The sequence below is a fragment of the Dermacentor variabilis genome, chromosome 11, assembly GCF_050947875.1.
Source record: "Dermacentor variabilis isolate Ectoservices chromosome 11, ASM5094787v1, whole genome shotgun sequence".
In the NCBI taxonomy this organism is placed as follows: Eukaryota; Metazoa; Arthropoda; class Arachnida; order Ixodida; family Ixodidae; genus Dermacentor; species Dermacentor variabilis.
In genome coordinates this window covers 30,187,114-30,207,280 of record NC_134578.1, presented here as the reverse complement: position 1 = coordinate 30,207,280, position 20,167 = coordinate 30,187,114, and positions in this window count along the sequence as shown.

Sequence of the window (20,167 nt, the reverse complement as noted above, 5' to 3'; positions counted from 1 at the left end):
ATAAATCTGATGAATACAAGGTCCTTCAGTTTGAACATATGAAACATGTGATTTCATGCAACATTTATATTTATGCAATGCACCGGTCACTACTTGAATCTCATGCTCTGTTTGTGTTTATGAACCGCACAAGTTACACCGCTATTCACCTGAAACGTCAAGGTTGATGCGCTGCGTGGGTCACAAAGTTAGCCTCATACAGTTTTTATGTTACTTTAATGCATACCGGCCAGAAGCATTGCATAAACGCAAACACCAAATCAAGCGGGTACAATTTGTGAGATGTCGACGCAGCTACGTTACGAGGAAGAAAGCTAAGCTTAATAATGTTGGTATCGACTGTGAGATTCAACGAGGGCTTGCTCCTGCCGCAGTAATTAGGTTCAGAGCGAAATGAGTCGGTGATGTGTGCTGAATTTTCTTTTATTCTTGCGGCGCCAATAAATCGCCAGCAGAGACGTCATCGGCTACTGGAGCCGTATTTGGGAGTACATCATTTTCCCCGACTGGAAACTGAGGCCGAATTCGCGAAGCTTTTTGTTAGTAACTGCTCTTCGCCATTGGCCACCCGCTTTCACAAATAATTGGTCCAATATCGCGATTGGTTCGAATGTGGCTTTAGGACAGATTTAGCGAACGAAGGTGGTTGTGAATGCGGGCCTCGAAACGGAAATCCTCAACGAAAGCATTAATTTTTTTTTCTGTTTGGCCTCTTGATATGGAATCTCTATCTCCGTAAACTAATTTGTAAAGTTTGCAAAACTTTAATTACAAAGTGAGGAAAAGGCCATCACCGAGGGTAGGTATACGGAGCACTCGGTGTTTTACATGACTATGAAGTTGCCACCGATTCATAAACGAAGGCATACGCAGCTGCATCTATTGCATCATTGTTTTTCTCTGCTCACCGCTATCATACCCGGTCTTCCATTAGGTTCATAGCTCCTGCGGAAAAACCGTCGAGCTTTTGTTTCGTTTTGCGATGCGCAAGCTGGACAACATTCTGGAGCGCACAAGCATTGTATCAACTTTCTATTTCCGTCATTGGTCCTGGAAATGCGAGGAAGGTACCAAGAAAGCTTGCACGATACGTGATAAGTCAGCTTTCGACTATTGTGGAGTCGATCGGAGCTTGGCTTTGCGACATCATTCTGCAGAAGTTGACGTGGTACATCTGGAAAGAAATTTCTTGTTTAAATGCTGTACCATATGGGCGCATCTCAAAGAAGGGAATCAGAAGAGATGAAGATACAGGTTCTCCTGAGTGCGCTTGTGATTTTGGTGGCTGCAACCAAAATCAATAATGGTAAGTGTTGAGTTGTCTTACGACGTTCACTGCATGCAGCAACACTTTCAGTACGTTGTTTAATTTCTTCGGAGTAAGAGAGTCCCTGTCTTCATAAAGCTCAGAAACAAGAATCTGCTCCTGGAAAGCTGGAGCGGGTCAGAAATAGGTTGAATATATCGCTAAAAAATCAGGAAAGACGTAACCATTCAGAATCCTTGAGTTAGGTAATGCTTCAATCACAGCGAGAACCTGTCATGGGCCACCAAATCCTCAAGATGTTTAGAGGCAAGCATTTGATAATGAAGACCCCGTGACATAGTGATAATGAAGACAGGCACAGTGACACCTAAAAAAAATATACAGAGATTGAAGATTGCACCGAGAATAAAAATATACGATAAAGTAGAGGGGGCAAGGTAGACGGAACACTACTTCTTTTCTACAATTTTTTCTGACTCAGCGCAATGTTTTATATGCAACGACAACTAACCCTATAAAAATCCTAAATAATAATAGACGTCTGGGCAACACCCAGATGCTGCATAGGAATTCCAAGGACTTCGAGACGCAGCAGATGTGTGTGCGCGAAGCGCCGCCCAATGGCAAGCAGGGCGTTTAAAACAGTCCCGGTTCGCAAAAACCCCGAGAGATGACTTTTATTGAGTTTGCTTTTACTGGTGACACATTTCCATAACGAAAAGCGCAATGACCTAGGGAACTTACAGGAACGAGACGCCGTGCTCAGTGCACCACAAAAATTTTTATGAGGAGCCGTTTAGGAGTTCGCAAATTACGAAAACAATAAGCTGGGATGACACGAAATGTCAAACTTTTGAGTAACGAGTGAAGCCACAATTCTTGCCCAATTTGCGGGTTACATCGAGTGTAACGCTCGATTTAACACTCAAAGCCCACGTTGTTAAGTGCTCTCGAGAGGTAGCTAGTGCTCTCGAGGGCTAGATAAAAGATGCACTAAAGTAAGAATAAGCATAGGCAATGTCGATGAATGGGGAATGAGATTTACAAAATTTTAAAGCCGCAACCCAACCAACGTAGCTTTCTGCGCAGAGATCATTGTCCTGTCGTCAGCGCTCTTGTCTCAAATGCAGACTTTATTTATTTCATTTAGCGAATTGACGTTATCCCATTTTCGTCATCACGGCGTCATCGTAGCTGCCCTCTTGATTCATTGCTGGTCATCATTGGCCAGTGTCCAGGCGTTCGCCGTAATTTATTCAGGTCATACTGGAGGTTACTATGTTTTACAGGAGTACAGAGGTGTACCTAAGATGATGCATTGCTTCATAAACGCGTTGTGCACAGGAAAGTAGTTCGCAGGAATTAATTTAGAAAAATCAAAATTAAGTTTATATTTAAAAAGATGACAAAAAATAACGACGTGCTAGAGTCTGCCTGTCTCGGGTTTCCTTACATTGCTTAGGATCACGCAATCTGCGTAAAAGCTTGTTATGCCGGGATCTTTGGCATCCTTGTGCAAAGCCAGGTAGCAGACGAGGGGAGCGCGACTTCCTGGCCGACACGTGCTGCCCGCCTCAGTAGATTTCAACAGTCTTAAAGGAACCCATGCACGACGATTATGGGGACCATGAACATGAGAGCAAGTGTTTTTACAAAGGCAAACGGCGCTATAAATAAGGTCGTGGGAGGCGATCAGCACGCAGGTAATCATTATCATCTGCAACAGCACCCTGGCTACGCCCACTGCAGGGCAAAGGCCTTTACCATACTTCTCCAACTACCCTGGTCATGTGCTAATTGTGGCCATGTTGTCCCTGCAAACTTCTTAATCTCATCCGCCCACCTAACTTTCGGCCGCCCCCTGCTACGCTTCCCTTCTCTTGGAATCCAGACCGTAGCCCGCCCTTAATGACCATGCCTTGCCCATTACATGCCTTGCCCATGTCCATTTTATATTACTTGATTTCAACTAAAATGGCATTAACTCGCGTTTCTTCCCTCACCCAATCTGCTCTCTCCTTAACCCCCCCCTTAACATTACACCCATCATTATTCTTTCCATAACTCGACGCGTCGACCTCAATTTTAGTAGAACCCTTTCCGTAAGCTTCCAGGTTACTGCCCCGTAGGTAAGTACTGGTAAGACACAGCTGTTGTACACTTTTCTCTTGAGAGATAAAGGCAACCTGCTGTTCATGATCTGAGAATCCCTGCCAAACGAGCCCCAGCCCATTCTTATTCTTCAGATTATTTCAGTCTCATGATCCAGATCCGCGGTCACTATCTGGCCTAAGTAGATGTATTCTCTTACTACTTCCAATGCCTCGCTGCCTATCGTAAATTGCTGTTCTCTTACGAGACTGTTAAACATTACTTTAGTTTTGTGCAGATTAATTTTACACCCACCTTTCTCCTTTGCCTGTCCAGGTCAGTGAGCATGCATTGCAATTGGTCCCCTGAGTTACTAAGCAAGGCAATATCCGCGAATCGCAAGTTACTGAGGTATTCTCCATTAACGCTTATACCGAATTCTTCCTAATCCAGGTATCTGAACACCTCCTGTAAACACGCTGTCAATAGCATTAGAGAGATCGTATCTCCTTGCCTAATGCCCTTCATTGTTGGGATTTTGTTGCTTTCTTTATGGAGGACTACGGTGGCTGTGGAGCTGCTATAGATATTTTTCAGTATTTTTACATATGGCTTGTCTACACCTTGATTCCGTAATGCCTGCATGACTGCTGAGGTTTCGACTGAATCCAACGCTTTCTAGTAATCAACGAAAGCTATATATAAGGTTGTTTATATTCCGCACATTTCTATACCATCTGATTGATAGTGTGAATATGGTCTATTGTTGAGTAGCCTTTACGAAATCCTGCCTGGCCCTGCACGCAGGTACAGGAATTCAAATGATGCACCCGTATGTTGGAATTGTGTGGAGTGGTCAAGTTTTAGATGAAACGAAAACCCTTCAATATGTTGCAGCAGAAGCAGATTTCACAGACCTCGCAATTTGAGTCATTGCCTAGACCCACAAAGGATCCAGTACTATACAGCTCTTTTGCTGTTTGCCGTATATTTTTCAAGTCAGTAACAGAAAGATTGATAGCAAGGAATGTGAAAAGTTCTTAAAGCAGCGCTAGTAGGTATAGGATAGACATGCTTAAGGTCGGCGACAAAAGGAAGCTACCCAGTCGACGGTTCTTAACTGTGTCTTAGGCAGCATGCCAAAGACAGACGACATGGGTAGGGCATTAAATGGCACCATGACAGGGACATGCGAAGCCAGTGATATTCCGCAATATTTCTGTGTTACTGTGTAATGAGTTGGCGCAAGGAAAACCTGAACAGTGCACTCATTGTCACGTTTTCAGAAGGAAGATGTTCAATACAGTATTATAATGCACATCCCGGTTTCGGAAATCAGTGTCTTAGAGCCAAAATGGCCCCTTTGATAGCTTAAGAAATTATCTCAGTTATTTGGCATTTGATGTGCGTGCGGTGTTGCTGACAACTATCTCTGTGAGCCATCGAGCTCAGAGAACTTATCGAGACAGCGATACAAACTTTGTTAACCTATATAGTGGGTGTTGGATATGGAAATAGGTTGCATGCAAAATAATGCAACATTACGCACTCAGCGCTAGCACGAATCCCACAGGTCGGCAGTTGCTTAGCAATGGGTTACAGGAAACACCTTCATCATTTGCGGTAGCAGTTGTGTTGCCCCCCAAAATTAGGACGAAGCAAATAATATGAGTGTTCGAGAATATGTATTAGCAGATAGAGAGAGCGAGATACTATTATGTTTAAACGATTGTTCGAACACTTTGTAGAAACGGGTAACTTTTCGCGCACCTTCTACATTGCTTGCAGGCAAGAGTGATGTCTCAGCTATTAACCTGACTCAGTAGCATTTCATCTCACAAAAAAAGAAACATAGCTCCCCGAAACGCTGCGCAAACAAGCTTTGACAATCTTTCTCGATCGATATAGAGCGCAGCAGCGACCGCGAGACGCCGTGTGTATTGTGTGCGTGGACATTTTTGCGCCTGGGTGGTGCCAAGACATGACCGTATGCAGCTGTAGTTCTCTATTCAGCGCTCCAGGAAAGTGCGAGTCAGCTTGTAAAACAGATGTTGTTTATGAAAACGTCAAGCGGTCCTTTTCCTGGAAGACCAAGGAAAGTATTGTTATAAAAATAGCATGTTCTCTATGTTCGCTAAAATCGGCATGTTGTAGAAAGAGTAATCTCCGCACGAAGGTTCAGGCTTTTGAAATTGGAAGCAGATGAATGCGTCAGCCAGCCTTCGCTAGCTCTGACTAATCTAGAGAAGGGCTAAGTGCAATAACGAAAAAAATTCTCAATGTTGATATTCGTGAACGCTCACACACTCTGAGACTGTGTTCAGACGCCATCATTTTTTACATTTTATAAAGTAGGATGCTGTGCTGCATGACAGATTCACATGCGAGGCCTCGGTAGTGCGATGTGCTTGTCCGTTTAACTTCTGTCACTCCACACTGAGCAATTAGAAAGAAAATTGAGGCGTTGATTATAAGATTTATCTTAAGCTTTAGAAACTGCGTGTATCAATATGGCTGAGGGAAAATCATGTCAGATCAAACTCTCGCTGACTGATTAGAAATAGTTTACGTCATAAGGGTCTTCAGTACCGTTTGATTACGCTCTCTGTCTCAACTCTAGCAAAAGCTTAACGAACGGCTTCTGTGATCAATCCAGATTTTTGTCAGCAACCTTCTAGAACCGTTCGAATGCCAACTCCTCTAACATTCCTACACACCACTGATGCAAATATTGAAAGGACAGTGCCCAAGGAGTTCCTATATTTATCAATTTCCAAGATCATGGCAATGAAGGCACAACAAATTTAGCGGGCAGGTGATCAATAATATTAAAGAAAATGACCACTATTAGGTGTATACAGTCAACTGCAGGTGAAGATGAAACATTTTTGCAGATCACAAGCACTGTGGGAATCCGTGTAAGGAATGGCTTCTTTGCTGTTTAGGTTCATTCACGGTATTTGGCGACGACTGTGACGGCATACAACAGCCATAATTAGTACTAAATATTAATTTGCATGCATCACTTGTGTTTGTATGCGTAGTACACAGAGTACACAGCGAGAAGAGTTTGCTCGATGCGTTCTTGTGCGTCATTGTCCGTATAGCCTGCGAGAACCTTAGCACTGCCATTCCTTCACACAGCACATTGCATCGCGGCTCAGTGAGAGAAATGTTGTAGAGGGAAACTGTATACGGCTAGCCGACTCGTCCGTCCGTCCTTCTGTCGCCTGTACGCCGACAACTGCTCCGGTGCAACCCCATGCGCATGCTCGAAAAAAAAGAGAGATAGAAAGCAGTGCTGCTAGCCAACACCACTAATATAGCACAAGGCCTGTTTACTACGATCCATGACGTCATGCTACGTGGCCCGAAATTTCCATTGAGAAGGCCGGCGTGATGAAAGTGGTGACGTCAAAATCCCTGCTACCTACCCTAGAGTGCCTCCATGGGATTCCATTGCATTCGGGCCTGGTAACATGACGTTATGGATCGGAGTGAAAAGGCCTTGTGCTATCTGTGTGGTGTTGGATTAGCTGCGCCAGTAGTGATGTCGTTGCTCTCCGTCGCATCCAAGCACGCGCGCAGCAGTTTCTCTCCGGCTGCGAAATGGTTACGCCACACGTCGTACGTACTCCCGAGGAGCAGGCAGCTTTCGATCAGCAACGCCGCGAGCAGAACAGGGAACACGCCTTTCTACGCGGTGTCCATGCCGCAGCCGGGGCACAAGAACAGGCACGTGCAGCCGAGCGCAAGCAGCAACTGCGTGCCCAGGGTCCGGCAGCCTACCAAGACATTGTTTAATGAACCGTCGGGGTTAGCCCATTGATAAACGCCGCGACCGCAAGTTTCAACTTCGCTGGTTAGCCATCTGTAGGGATGGCTTGGGGGCTGATTTTTTGGCTGACTGGCTCTAACACTAGCAAAAGCGTCAGGCCTTGCCTGGAACACTATAATAACTTTCCACTGGAAGAAATACCTACTTTCAGCGATTACAATAGCTTTAGGCTCCCCCATGTTTCTAGATAAAATAGGGCGTGCTGAATGAAAGTCATGGGCGCGTGGCGCAGCAGATAAAGACACCCAACATGTGCAATTGACTTACCTGCTATAAGCCCTGCAGAGGCAAGAATTGTTCGTGAAGTTTAGAAGAACGAGTCCTGCGCTGGACATTATCAGGAGGGTAACATACATGTGCTACGTAGATTTACCTTTTTTGTTGCTGTTGTCTTTTACAGCCTTGCCTCGAAGTATTGGCAATGTGGATGCTATAATTTTTTTTCAGCCTCCCATCTAAGCAGGGAATTGGGTAGCACAGAATTTGTTTTTTTTCCTTAATTATTCGGGGTTATACAATGAGCTTCTTAAGATAAATTTTCGTCACTTAAGCCCGCTTCGCGTATATACCATGTGTCGCAAGTAATTTTGCCATAATTTAAAAGTATTCGAGAACCATGTAGCTTGACCAAACCAAGGTAATGCTACTTGTTGTTACTTGGAGTAAATTAGAATATTTTTGTAGTTTGCCTAATTATATGTTTAGCTATTATTAATTTGAAAACTTCCATGAATGGTACAGAAAGGTCTAAGGGCGTTGGCTAATCATATGTTTCATAACTATTAAAACTTGCGATTGAATACTTGTATTTTCTCAATTTTTATGCCATATACGAGGCGTGTGGTCGGTTTTACTGGTCTCCTCGGCGAACAATTCTGGGTACTTTATGTATATTTCGTCCAAGTAGGGAATTTGTGAGTGACGAACAATAAATATGCAATCGATGTGCGTTAATTACATCCTTTGTAATTACATCCTTAATTACAGCCAAGCTTACAGAAGAACACGACAATCTGCGCACGTGCACCCATCTCTTGCGTACAAGGTGTCAGCGAGGCATCGTCACGCGTGTTTTTAAAATTCGACTTGCGCATTTCCCACATCCCGACCAGGAAGGCGCGGAACCAGCTTATTAATGAGGAAGACAAGTTGCCCAATTGAATCATTTCCAGGAATCGTGTATAAGGTACCAAGCTGATTGTCACCATGTATATATTGGCGGAACAGGCAAGTTCTCCTGGCAGCTCAAAGACCAGAAACGCGACGTAAGAAATAGATCACAAGACGAACGCCTTTGCCGTGCATGCGCAAAAACATAATAAAAAGATGGCTAGCACAATGACACTGTTGTCGCCAAGGAAAAGAACATGCCATCCCGGTGGCTGCTAGAATCGCTAATCATTCAGTCGACGCCAGCTGCGATGAAGTGGACAGCAGGGATTATACGTTCCATTTACGCAAGCTCGTTATGTCACGGGCTGGCTACAAAAGTGACGTGAATTTTCTTCCCAACTCAGTGAACAATGAACCCGTACGCGGTTCCGAAACGTCGGATATTTCATCAGACTAGGTCTGTGACTCTTTATCGGTTTCGAATTTATAATTTGTGGAAATGGGGTTGTAAACATTTCTATGCCTGCACGACCAAAAATTTGTCCATCCTCCTAGTATGACAGATGCAATGGCTCAATCCCCCCCCCCCCCCCCGAAACTATTGTTCATATCCCTATAAGCAATTGATGATGCTCCCGTAAGCAAGCAAAAATGCAATGGCTTATACCCACATAAGGAAGAGGCTACAAGCACTCTGCACAGTGAAACGAATTGTGCTCACATTCATCGAAATCGCCTATAACACACACGGAAGAGCATACGTTTCAATAAAGAAGAAGCTCAAAACAAGCATCCGAATCATCAATAAAGCATGGAATAGCACCTCAGCAAGTGTAGTGACGATTTTCAACAGCTTCGCTGGACATCCAGGTTGATAAAAACCGATAAGAGTCGATAACGGTCAGATCATGTTCGATAAGGTTGATAACGGCCGATGAGGTTTGAAGAGGGTTTAGGCTAGTCGAGTCGAGTTTCGTAACTAGGGTAATGACACAGCGCTGCGTTGAGATGGGCAAGTGGAACACTGCATACTTGGACAACTCCCAGAGGAGTTTCTGCGTAAACGTTTTTCTCGTATTTTTTACGCATTATTACACATTACACGTGCGTGATGCCAGGAGGTGGTGTATAGCCCGGCTACGCACAGCTGGGCCGAGTTTTCTGTGGGCACGAAACAGATTTACGAAAAACGTAACGCGTCCGCTGTAAAAAGAGACAGGTCGCCCAACAGGTGACGTTCGCATGCGCAGGCGGCCTCGCTCGCCTCGGTGGTGTGTCTGGCGCATGGCGCGTGCATCTGGCTCGTCTGGCTTCCGCTGTTAGCTTGTTGCTAGGTGACAAAAAAATAAGTCGCAAAGTATAAATTCATTTGTGCGCACAGCCCTTTAGTTCTAGCAGGAAAGAATAAAAAATTACACAACGCCTGTTGACTTCATTTCACATTCCTTATTTTTCTCGTTGCTCGCCGCAGCTGACGAATGACATTAATACTAGCGTGACGCATTTCCTGTTGCCAGTTTTCGGCGAGCGTCCCCTCTTGTTGAATTTTTTTTCTCTATCATAGGCCACTTGATCGGCATGGTAGGCGGGACGACAACAGCATGACCAGAGTGAGATGACGATGTTGGAATGACGACGGCGTAATGAGCAAGACGACATCCCAGTCACACTCTCATACCCAGTCGCGCTTTTTAGAAGCAGCTTGGGCCGCTTTGATGGCGTAAGAGGCTACAAAGATAGGAAGGCTTAGAACGCCTGAAGTGGGCAAATATAGCTAGTCTTAGGACCAATTCCTTTGAAACAAGTGTGACATTTTTTTTTCTTAGGGAACTAACTTCATGTTCTTAGGAGGATATACGGTAAGGATATTCGTGTAGCGTTTGCGGGAATGATTGACTGCTGACTAGATGGAGGGCACAAAGGGGAATTCTGTACAGTGTCATAGGGAAAACGAAGTCCCAGCTAACTCGAATTATGTGTACAACTCCCATTCGCAGTGTCCAATCTCGCGGCATCCGAGAAAGAAATATGTGAAAATCTCACCACACTATGCACATCGCAGCCTTACAGAGTCGCTGTCAGATTTAGACTGTTATTTCTGGCTTTGAGCTTGTGTCATCGGTTCGACGTATGAACAAGTTTCTGGCACGAGATGAACGGGCGGATGCACATACACAAGAAGAAACTCATAGCACACAGTGTCACTGATTTTTGTCGCGCCTTTGCGAACTGGAATTCTCATAGTCTGGCAGCTGCCGTCACTCGGTGGAAATTGTAGAACCATAGCTATTCATAGCTTTTCCTTATTCCTCCGATATGGCGAAAGCGTACGGTGCGTCTTTATATAACAAGTTTCTCCTTCGGCGGAGCTTCCCTAAGGAGGAACGGAAAGCCAGTGACAGCTGAGTTGCACTTTTGATTTTCCAGACCATGTTAAGGGATCTATGATTCAATAGGAGAAAAGTTCACGTGAAATTACGAATTGACGTAGTCAATAGAGGTATAACACAGAACGTACCGGACTAGAGTACAGCGCTGAGACAATCACATTTGTGTGCGGCTCTCAGGCGAGAGCGAGCCCCTTCGTCCAAACACTGACTCCCAGGGTCGACCTTCAGAAGTCTTTTCTTTGACAGCTGCTGATAACCCGTGTTCTTTCGGTGGATTGCGGGGAACAGTAGTTATTGTGCGTTTGCTTTAATCCGTAATCTAAAGGAATGTGTGTTGCGTTGCTGCTCTGACCAGCCATTGTAGCTTAGCGTAGGCAGGTTGAACCCTGATTGAAAGTGGAGATAGGAATGAGTTCAGGGAGACTTGGGCCCAAGCCTTGCGGCAGCAACATAGCTTGTTACGTGAGAACCACTACCGCAAAAACTAACGCAATAAGAGTACCATAATAATATAGACGTCCTATTTTGTGCGCGCGAATTATGGTATAAGGTTTACAATTTTTCTCTCGCAATGTTTCCTTTACGACACACTCGATTTCTAATCTGCCAGCGTTAGTTTCGTAAACGCGGAACCAGCGCATGCTTTATAAACGAATTGCTTTACGAGCTAGAATGTTTAGCGACCCAGCAGCACAGGCTAATACGACCGTATACGCTCGTTCTCCGCACGGCCTCTTCCATAAATGGCGCTCGTAGCGTCCTACGAGACGTGGACACTGGCTATTCTAACTTGAATGGGTAAAAGAGTAATGAAATAATACATTTTTTTGTTCGAACTATTTCAGTTTGCTTGTTGGTCGGGTCATTAAAAGCATTGTACGTCGGATGGACCTTGCGTATTCGGGTTGGTTGCGAAGAGCTGACGCTCACATTTCGATGAAATACAATTGTAAACAAGCACGGTATCTCGGTTCTTTTCACATGAAGAGTAGCAATGTTGGAATTGATTCTTTCATTACTAGTGATTTCAAGAAAAAAGGAATCTTGATAGTTTGAGGCGGGGAGAGTAATAAATGTCTTAGCGTCACGTGTATTCGAAGAGGTCAATAAAGCCTGCTACAGGAATGAAATGGAGACATGACTGAAAAAAATTGTTTTTTTTTTGCATTACTGGTCTCTTTCTTGTGTTTACTTCAGCCAGTAATCATACAGTCCAATAAAAATGGTGCAGGTCGTCATTACTTTTTTTTTTTTGCTGATTGATCTCCTTGCAGCACTGAAAATCCCACAGAACGCGCTCAATGAAGCATTGACGCCGGGAGGTCTGCTTGATGCTGATGGCCCAGGTAATGCTCATACATTGTGCCAATGTTGAAACAAGTATGTAAACTGTGCTACGATATTCCGGTTAATCAGCTCACTTTCGTGGGCGTTAGTAAGGTCATATGATCATGAAACGTAATTACAATTTGTGCTGAATTATTTCACCTAGGCTTTTTCCGGCTTTTCAGAAAAATTTGCTCTGCCGTATAGTTTGAAGCTTCGATAACTGTGGGCCACAAAATAATTCATGTCTTGTGTGGCGCCCCCGTGTATATTTCATGAGTGCCCATTGGTTCCGCAAAAGTCTTGCTGTGAAGGTATAAATATATTCAGAAATGAAGATGACCCTGTTCAGGCTTTGTCCCAATTTTTGTCCCAATAGAACAATAGCTGAACACGTAAATAATTTTAGAATAGCAGCGCATCAATGTAACCTCCAAATAAATACCAAATTCTCAGAAATATGGGCGCAAGGTGAATTACATGCACTTGTATTTTTCTCGACTTTCGTTCACACCAAGTGTCATAACTAACACGGCGTCACAGTACACTGACACAGGCGAAGTCGTATTGTAGCAACACCTACCAACTTTAACGGTATGAAGCGCAAACATAATACAAGATGAACGAAAGTTGTAACAACAGGTGCCCCTATTTTCTGACCATTTGGGAAAAAGGAGTTATGAAGTGGTGCTCACCGTCACTACCACGTGACAATATACAGCAACTGAGAGTATAGCTTCAGGATGATTGCAGTATGTAATAAGTTTGCTGAAGTGCACACTACTTAATACTAAATACAGCATACAAAAATCCCTAATAGAGCTATGCATTTGGTTTCCATGCTTATATTTGAGCTATCAAACGTGGTGATAGCTGTTTCGAGCTATCAAACGTGTTGCAGCCAATTCACACTTTTGTCATAGCAGGGATAATTACTGGATGTTTCCTAATAGTAATTTCTACGTAATTTGAGCCCGCCCAGCAGTTTCTAGATCACTGAAGGCACTTCAAATTGCTTTCCAAAAACTGCAAGGGAAGGGGGGGTGCTTCGATAAAGTTGCACCAACTGGTGCGTTATTTTCAAAAGTTTTGTAAGTCAGCTACGTAGAGCATGGAGAAATAGCCTGATAGAATAAGTACATCGCAAACACTAACGAGGAAATGGTCCAAAAAGCAACATCAGAGCTAACGTCTGGTAAGAACACCGCCTCAATCTGCACGTATTAGAGTCAAGAAAATGAAGCAAGGAACAAACTGAAACTTGCTCGAGGTTACCAAAATGCGTAAAATCATGTGAGAATAACTCCAATTGTCTTTTTATTTGTGCTCTCGTTCTTACGCCTGCTACCAGTTGCCGGCTCCAGCGACCAAATGACGCCAGATAAAGGGGCAGTCCACGGCACTCCCAATGTCGACCACGGCATTCGACCAGGCGGAGGTTGGTAAAAATGTTACGTTGGTATCACCAACATCAAAGTTGCTTCAGTGGCGTGAAGTGTCTATTGGACGTCTCTGAAGTAACAAAATATGGCACGTGAGTGCGATTTGGGTTTTGCTTGTGGATTTTTGAAGCTAGCGAATAACTATTTCCGTCAAGAAGTCTGATAGTTTAGTCAGTACAAGGAGGTTTGACACAGTTCGAGAGAGAGAGAGAGAGAGAGAGAGAGGGGGAGGAACTTTGCTGCGATTAAAGTGGTTGGCCTGATTCATGCGACTACGTATTTGTTCTTCAAGCCGATGAAAGTGTTTTTGCCACCGATAGAGCCAGGGTATGTAGAAGAATGAGGGCGGTATTAGGAAATTGATAATGACTACTGCAGGGTAAACGGTTCCTGCAGAGTAAACTTCACAGCTTGCGGACCTCCATAGAATAGAAATGTAGACAATGCTTCGCTCTAGGGCTTCTTTGTTGTTTCCCAATTTTGGTAGCACACCACATGTTTCTTTTATTTATAAAGAAGAGGTATGAGAATGCCTCCTGTAAACGTTTAATACCTTCATTGCACGTTCTGCAATACTGTATTGATAGGAAGAACTGTGTGGAGCTTTCTTCAGGTAAAGCATATTCGCCCAGGCACTTCAGAGAAAGCGAGCACTTATTTTGATTAAAAGCAGGTGGCAGAACAGGCAGTCCATTGGTGCTTTATATCAATTTTGGCATATTCTAATAGCGTTACCTGAAGACCAGCAGCCTTTTCGTCCTCTAGTAATGATCTTGCCCTTTCGGCGATACTCGACGTGCTTGCTGGACTAAAAATGGCGCACTTATGTGTTCAAGAGCTTGCAGCATGTTCATATCTAAGCCGTTAAGGCTACGCATGTAAATTATGGCATCCTAGAAAGTCAAGATAAAAATGAGTTTATTTTCTTCGTTGAAAAATTTTGTAAATTCCCACCTTGCGACGCGAAAAATGTGTAAATATTCCCAAATATGGCTCAGGATCATTGACTTGGCAGAAATCTGTGAATGCGATTGCGTTTTTGTCATAAAGTAATAAATGAATTGCTCAGAAAACTAATAGGCATAATTTCAGTAATGCAGCAATAATTGCCGACTTTCATAACGGAGAAACTCGGAACCTAACAATTTGGTTCTGGGAGAATCTGAAGCCTAATGCAGTGTTCTATACATTCTGAATTTTCTAGAGGCTTACACTAATATTGTACTAATCACCACACTTGTGTCGGCGTGGAGCTTTGGGTCGCAGAGAGAAGTACAGGCATCCCATTTCCACATATCGAGCTGTTTGTGAACACCTGGCTTGTAAACATCTAGTACGTTTTAAATAATGTGCCAACTAGTAGACAATAGAAGAAATTCTTTATTTGTTGTTTTCCGCGAAAAACGCCGTTCTAAAGATAGGAAAAGCATAATATGCCTCGGATAAGCTTCCTTTTAGAGCGCAGCTCATTGCGCCAATTCCCGCGTTTGGCGTCATCATCGGCCTCGCCGTCGTGCCTAGTCGGAACCAAGGTCATCAACCGCACGCTGTTCTGGCTGCGCTCGCTCCTGCTGCCATCTCTCGTACGCGGCGCGAGTCTTGCTCTCCTATTGTCACGGAGTTTCATAGAATAAAGGCTGGAGGGAACTCCGGCACTAGCGTATGGGAGCTGCAATGAGAGCGATTGTACCAGCATGGGAATTATGGTAGGTACATTGATTTGCCTAAATTTCGTCCTTCTCGGTCACGGGGTTTCATAGAATAAAGGCTGGAGGGAACTCCGGCACTACCGTATGGGAGCTGCAATGAGAGCGATTGTACCAGCATGGGAATTATGGTAGGTACACTGATTTGCCTAAATTTCGTCCTTCTCGGTTCAGACGGCTTTGTTACTGTAAACTCGTTATTTTCAACATTGTCTAATAAGTAAATAAACAAACATTATTAAAATTGTCCGACGGCAGGATCTGATCACAGGGCCACTAGCACAGAAGCCGGACGTATAAACCGTTAAGCCACGGACGCATGTATTGACAGACTATGTGAAACGGCCTTATGAATTAGTCGCGAGCATGAGACGCCTTGAGACACTTGTCGCATTTCGATTTGGCCACCTCGACAGGCTCAATCTTTGGAATTAGTAGCGATTGTGCGTGTTCGCGGCGTCTTCTCCGCTTCGTAGAGGATAGATTATCCGAAATTTATGACAGCAAGATTTGTATAGCGTAATATGCAAACCAGCACCAGCACGAAGATCAGACAAATCCATGAACTTCCCATCACAGCCATAGTAAGACAACGGCTGCAGCGCCGGAGTTCCCTCTAGTATGTAGTAGGAAACTGCATGCCCCTTCTCCTCCAAGGCCGGATCACGTGTTCTCGTCTATCTTCTCGCCCCCTTCCTCCGCGGAGCTGTTGCGTTGACTCTCACCGCTGCCGTCCACTCCGACCTCGCCGTCCCTTCTCCTGCTGTCGCGGCAACACCGCGGTGCCGGCGGCGTGCGCTTTTGCCGCCTTGCACGCGTTCCACGTGCCGCCTTGCGGAATTTGTCGTCTCTGGCAGTGCTTGCGCCTCGCTGTCCTTCTCCCGCTTCCACTCCTGCCCTATACTTCTCCTTAGCTGGCGCAGTGCCGTTGTGGTGATTCGAAATAGTTATAGCGTTTCGTCCCCTTACTTCTACTTCCCACTCCAACGTTTTGCGGCCACACTGAGGCCTGTTTGTGAGATAATGAGTGTGTGACCTCTGCTGAATACCCCGGTTCTCTACCCGTTTCCTCATCCCACCTTAGAAGACACATTAAATAATGATTGCTAATCTCACCTCCCTCTCCGTGGTGGTGACCCACTGTAAAATGGCGCGATGGCGCATCGACGGAGCGCCGGCTCCATAGTGGTGGATCGCGGTGTGTGCTGTCTAATCCGAAACACAGAACTGCCTCCGTTCGGCACTGCGTGTTGTGTATGCGGTGGCCTGTTGAAATAATGCAGCAGCTGCGCTCAAAGATCGCATTGCCAAGAAGCGTAACCATTGAAAATACTTTGCCATCAAGCTTACAGTAACGTTTGATTAGTACCTACGACGTCAGTCGCCATTCATTAAACAGGAATAATTAAACTTTGATTGTAACACCGGCGACAGCCGTAAAAACTCATCAGTAAATTAAAGAGAACTGAAAAAGTCCGATTGTAGGGTCGAACATGATTTCGGCCGAAAGAAATTAGTGTTTGGAAGATGAAAGTGCTATACAAATTTGAAATCTAAATGCAGCGTGCACTTTCAAAGACAACGTTAAATGCACAAGTAGGAAAATTAGTTGCCCGACGGTACATTCGCAGTCGACAAACGCTTGCGCTTCAACGGAAATGACGTAGTTGCTCTAGAAAGTGTGATTTGCGGTCCGAACATTTGAATGAGAACAATAAACAGTACAAGACACAATACTTCGTAACGCGCGATTGCTGCGTCACATTTTAGCAACAAATTTGCTAGCTCTAGTTGCTATGATGCTTGATCGAAAGAATAACTTATTTTATCTTTACGTAACCTCATTTATAAAGTGTTCTTGAAAGGTAAAGCTCTTTTATCCGACATCGATATAGAGCAAGCATTCGTATTTCGCCCTGTGCCCTAATTAGTATGATTTGAATCCTTATTATTACCTTTTCCTGCGAAAGTGAGGCCGCTATAAAGTCACAAATGATTCCATATTTTTGACAGTTTTTGTGGCAGCAACTACGATGTTATAGTTGAGTATCGCTGGAGTTTTTTTGACGTGCAATACATTCATTGTATGGTGCTGCCGTAATTTGCTGGCAGTAGTATTTTTTTCTTTCTCTCTGTCCCTATCTCTAAATTGTCCTAATAAATTAGAAAAGTAGAATTTCGGGCCAGTTGGTGATGAATATTTGAGTACGGTGAAGTGCGATAGGCGGCTCAAAGTAAGGCGTGACAGACGGGATCAGCGCTTTTCCCTCGTCTGTCTCGCCTTACTTTGTTCTATTTGTAGAGTTTCACCGTACTCTAATCACATCAGTTGACCTTCATCTGAAACATGCCACACACGACCAAATGACGTCCATTGAGGCCGATGTGACCGCGCAATTTTTATTTGTACGCGTTTCCTGGAAACCGACTATAGGTGCCAGAACCTATGGCGGAAATTTCGTGGGTGGAGGTGCTCTGAAGAACTTGGGCTCCCACCAATGAAACAATATTTTGAACGCAGGTACGGACCCAAGTTTTACCTCCATTTGAAGACATCGAAGCTCCCACAACGTGAATAAAGCGAAATGTGCTATTTGTACTGAAGCAAACGCGGACTGCTTCCATCTGTGTCGATTCTTATTAAAAGAGGATATGAAGGAGCTGTCTTCTTTACTCCTTACCCGGCACTTGGTTATGGAAATGACACAATCATACACACATTGCGCAATGCGGAAACCGGACGAAATAAATCATTCCCTTTAACTGTGTGCATAAACCCTAGAAAACTAGTACCTGTCAGGCTATATTCGTTTACCTTAACAAACTAATACCTATAAGGATAAATCAACACCGATTTACCTAAAGGCGTAAGAGATCAATTGAGTTTTAGGAGTACGTGGGCACAAATTGTGTGTATTTTATGTGAGTAATTGTGGTAAAGAACATTGGCTTTTCGTTTTTCCATGCAGCTTCACATAGTAACATTTTTAACTGCTGCTGGGAATTTCCCTGCTGAGGATATTATCGCGGATTTAAATCCGGCAAAGTTAGCCGGAATCCGGTGTGCACCGAATTCAAAAGCGCTCGATCACCACTGGTTCCGAAGGAGAGAAACAAGCGACCGAGGTCGCCCAGCAATGTGCCAAAACAAGTGGTCTCCGGTGCTCTTCCGTGAAGTAAGAAATCAGGAATCACAGAAATCACGAAGAAAACTCAATGAAATACCCCACATCACACTAACCCTCGACGACAAAGAAATACCCACAGTAAACCGCCTCTGGATTCTCGGCCTCCACATACAACAGGAAGGTGGAGGCGAGTACACCATCCAGCGCCTCAAGCAGACCATCTTCCAAATCACGCGAATGGTAAGCCGCATCCTCACCAAACAATACGGACTGAAAGCAGACGACATAACATAGCTAGTCCAGGCCCTCCTTATCAGCCGCATTGTCTACGCTGCTCCTACTTAGCTTTCACTCCCAAGGAGATAGATAAATTAGACGTACTTCTTCGGAAAGCATACAAACAAGCGTTCGGCCTACCACCGGGAACAGTGACAGCCAAGCTTGAAGCGCTAGGAGTCCAGAATACAATAACAGAAATTATAGACGCCCACCTCACAAGCCAACGAGAACGCCCAGCCCTCACACCAACAGGAACAGTCCTAGCGCGCCTAGGCTACCCCACACACGGCAAAGGCCACGAACAAGCAATCCATCTGGGCCCCAGCTCCCGAGAGCACATCAAGGTAGCCCTTATGCCCAGACGCATGCACCCGGAACATCATGCCGGTCGTCGCCAAGCTCGCGCAAAGACTCTACAGACAAAATATGGCAGTGTCCCGACCACACTTACACAGATGCCACGCAGTACCCCCAAAAAGCAGCCGTTGCGGCCAGCGTTGCCGACTATAACCTTCAAGAGGTGGTCTCGATGATGGTCCGCACTGCCAGCGCCTTCGTAGCGAAGGGGACAGCCACCGCCTTGGCCATCACCTCTAGTCTGACCAGTGAGTACGTCACAATTATTACTGACTCCCAGGCAGCTTGCCGTAGCTACGCGAGAGGCAGAATACCTCCAATCGCCCACCGACTTCTCAAAGAAGCCTCCCAATTGCCGGACGTTGAAATAGTATGAACTCCAGGACACGAGTCCCTCCGTGGAAATCAGCGTCCGCACGCTGTAGCCCGAGCTCATGCCTCCCGGGCGCCACAAGAGAGGGATACGGCCGCATTTATGAAGCCCGTACCTTTACAAAACAACGCCATACTACAACACCACAGAGTGAACAGACGGCAATACCCACATCCGCACAAGACCCTGTCACGTGAAGACGCTGTAATATGACGACGATTACAAACCAATACATACCCCCTCTAAGCAGACTACATGCAATGACCCTGCACTATACTCATACAAATGTACCCTTCGTAACGACTACGCCTGCCTATATCACACTACATGGGCGTGCCCCAAGGTGAAGGAAGCCCCACAAATACGCAACCCCACACCCCAGCAGTGGGAAGCCGTGCTGACTATTTCGGACCCTCGTAACCAGCAGCACCTGGTGCGGCGGGCACGGGAGACAGCAAGAGCCGCAGGAGCCCTGGACTAAGGGCGCCTTCCGCACAAGCAGAAAGACACCTGCTTGTCCTTTCGTTTTTCAATAAATGTTTTTCCTCGTCCTTGCCCTCCTCCTCCTCGATGACAATCAAAACCTGCCTACGACGCTTTTCAGGTTATATTATAAGCCGGAGCTTGCCTCACCAGACCATAGGGATGAATGTTGCATGCAGAAACCTTCACTTCCGCTCCCCCTTGTGCTGAGACCAGATGCCCTCTCGTTGCGGAAGTCACCGGCTGACAATTTTAGTTCGTCATTAGGCGTATTATTATTTACGGAATACGGCGTTACCGTCGACTTAGACGCAAACAACCGTGTTTGTGGCGTCTTACTGTGGCGCAGTTCAACAAAGGAATGCACATGGATA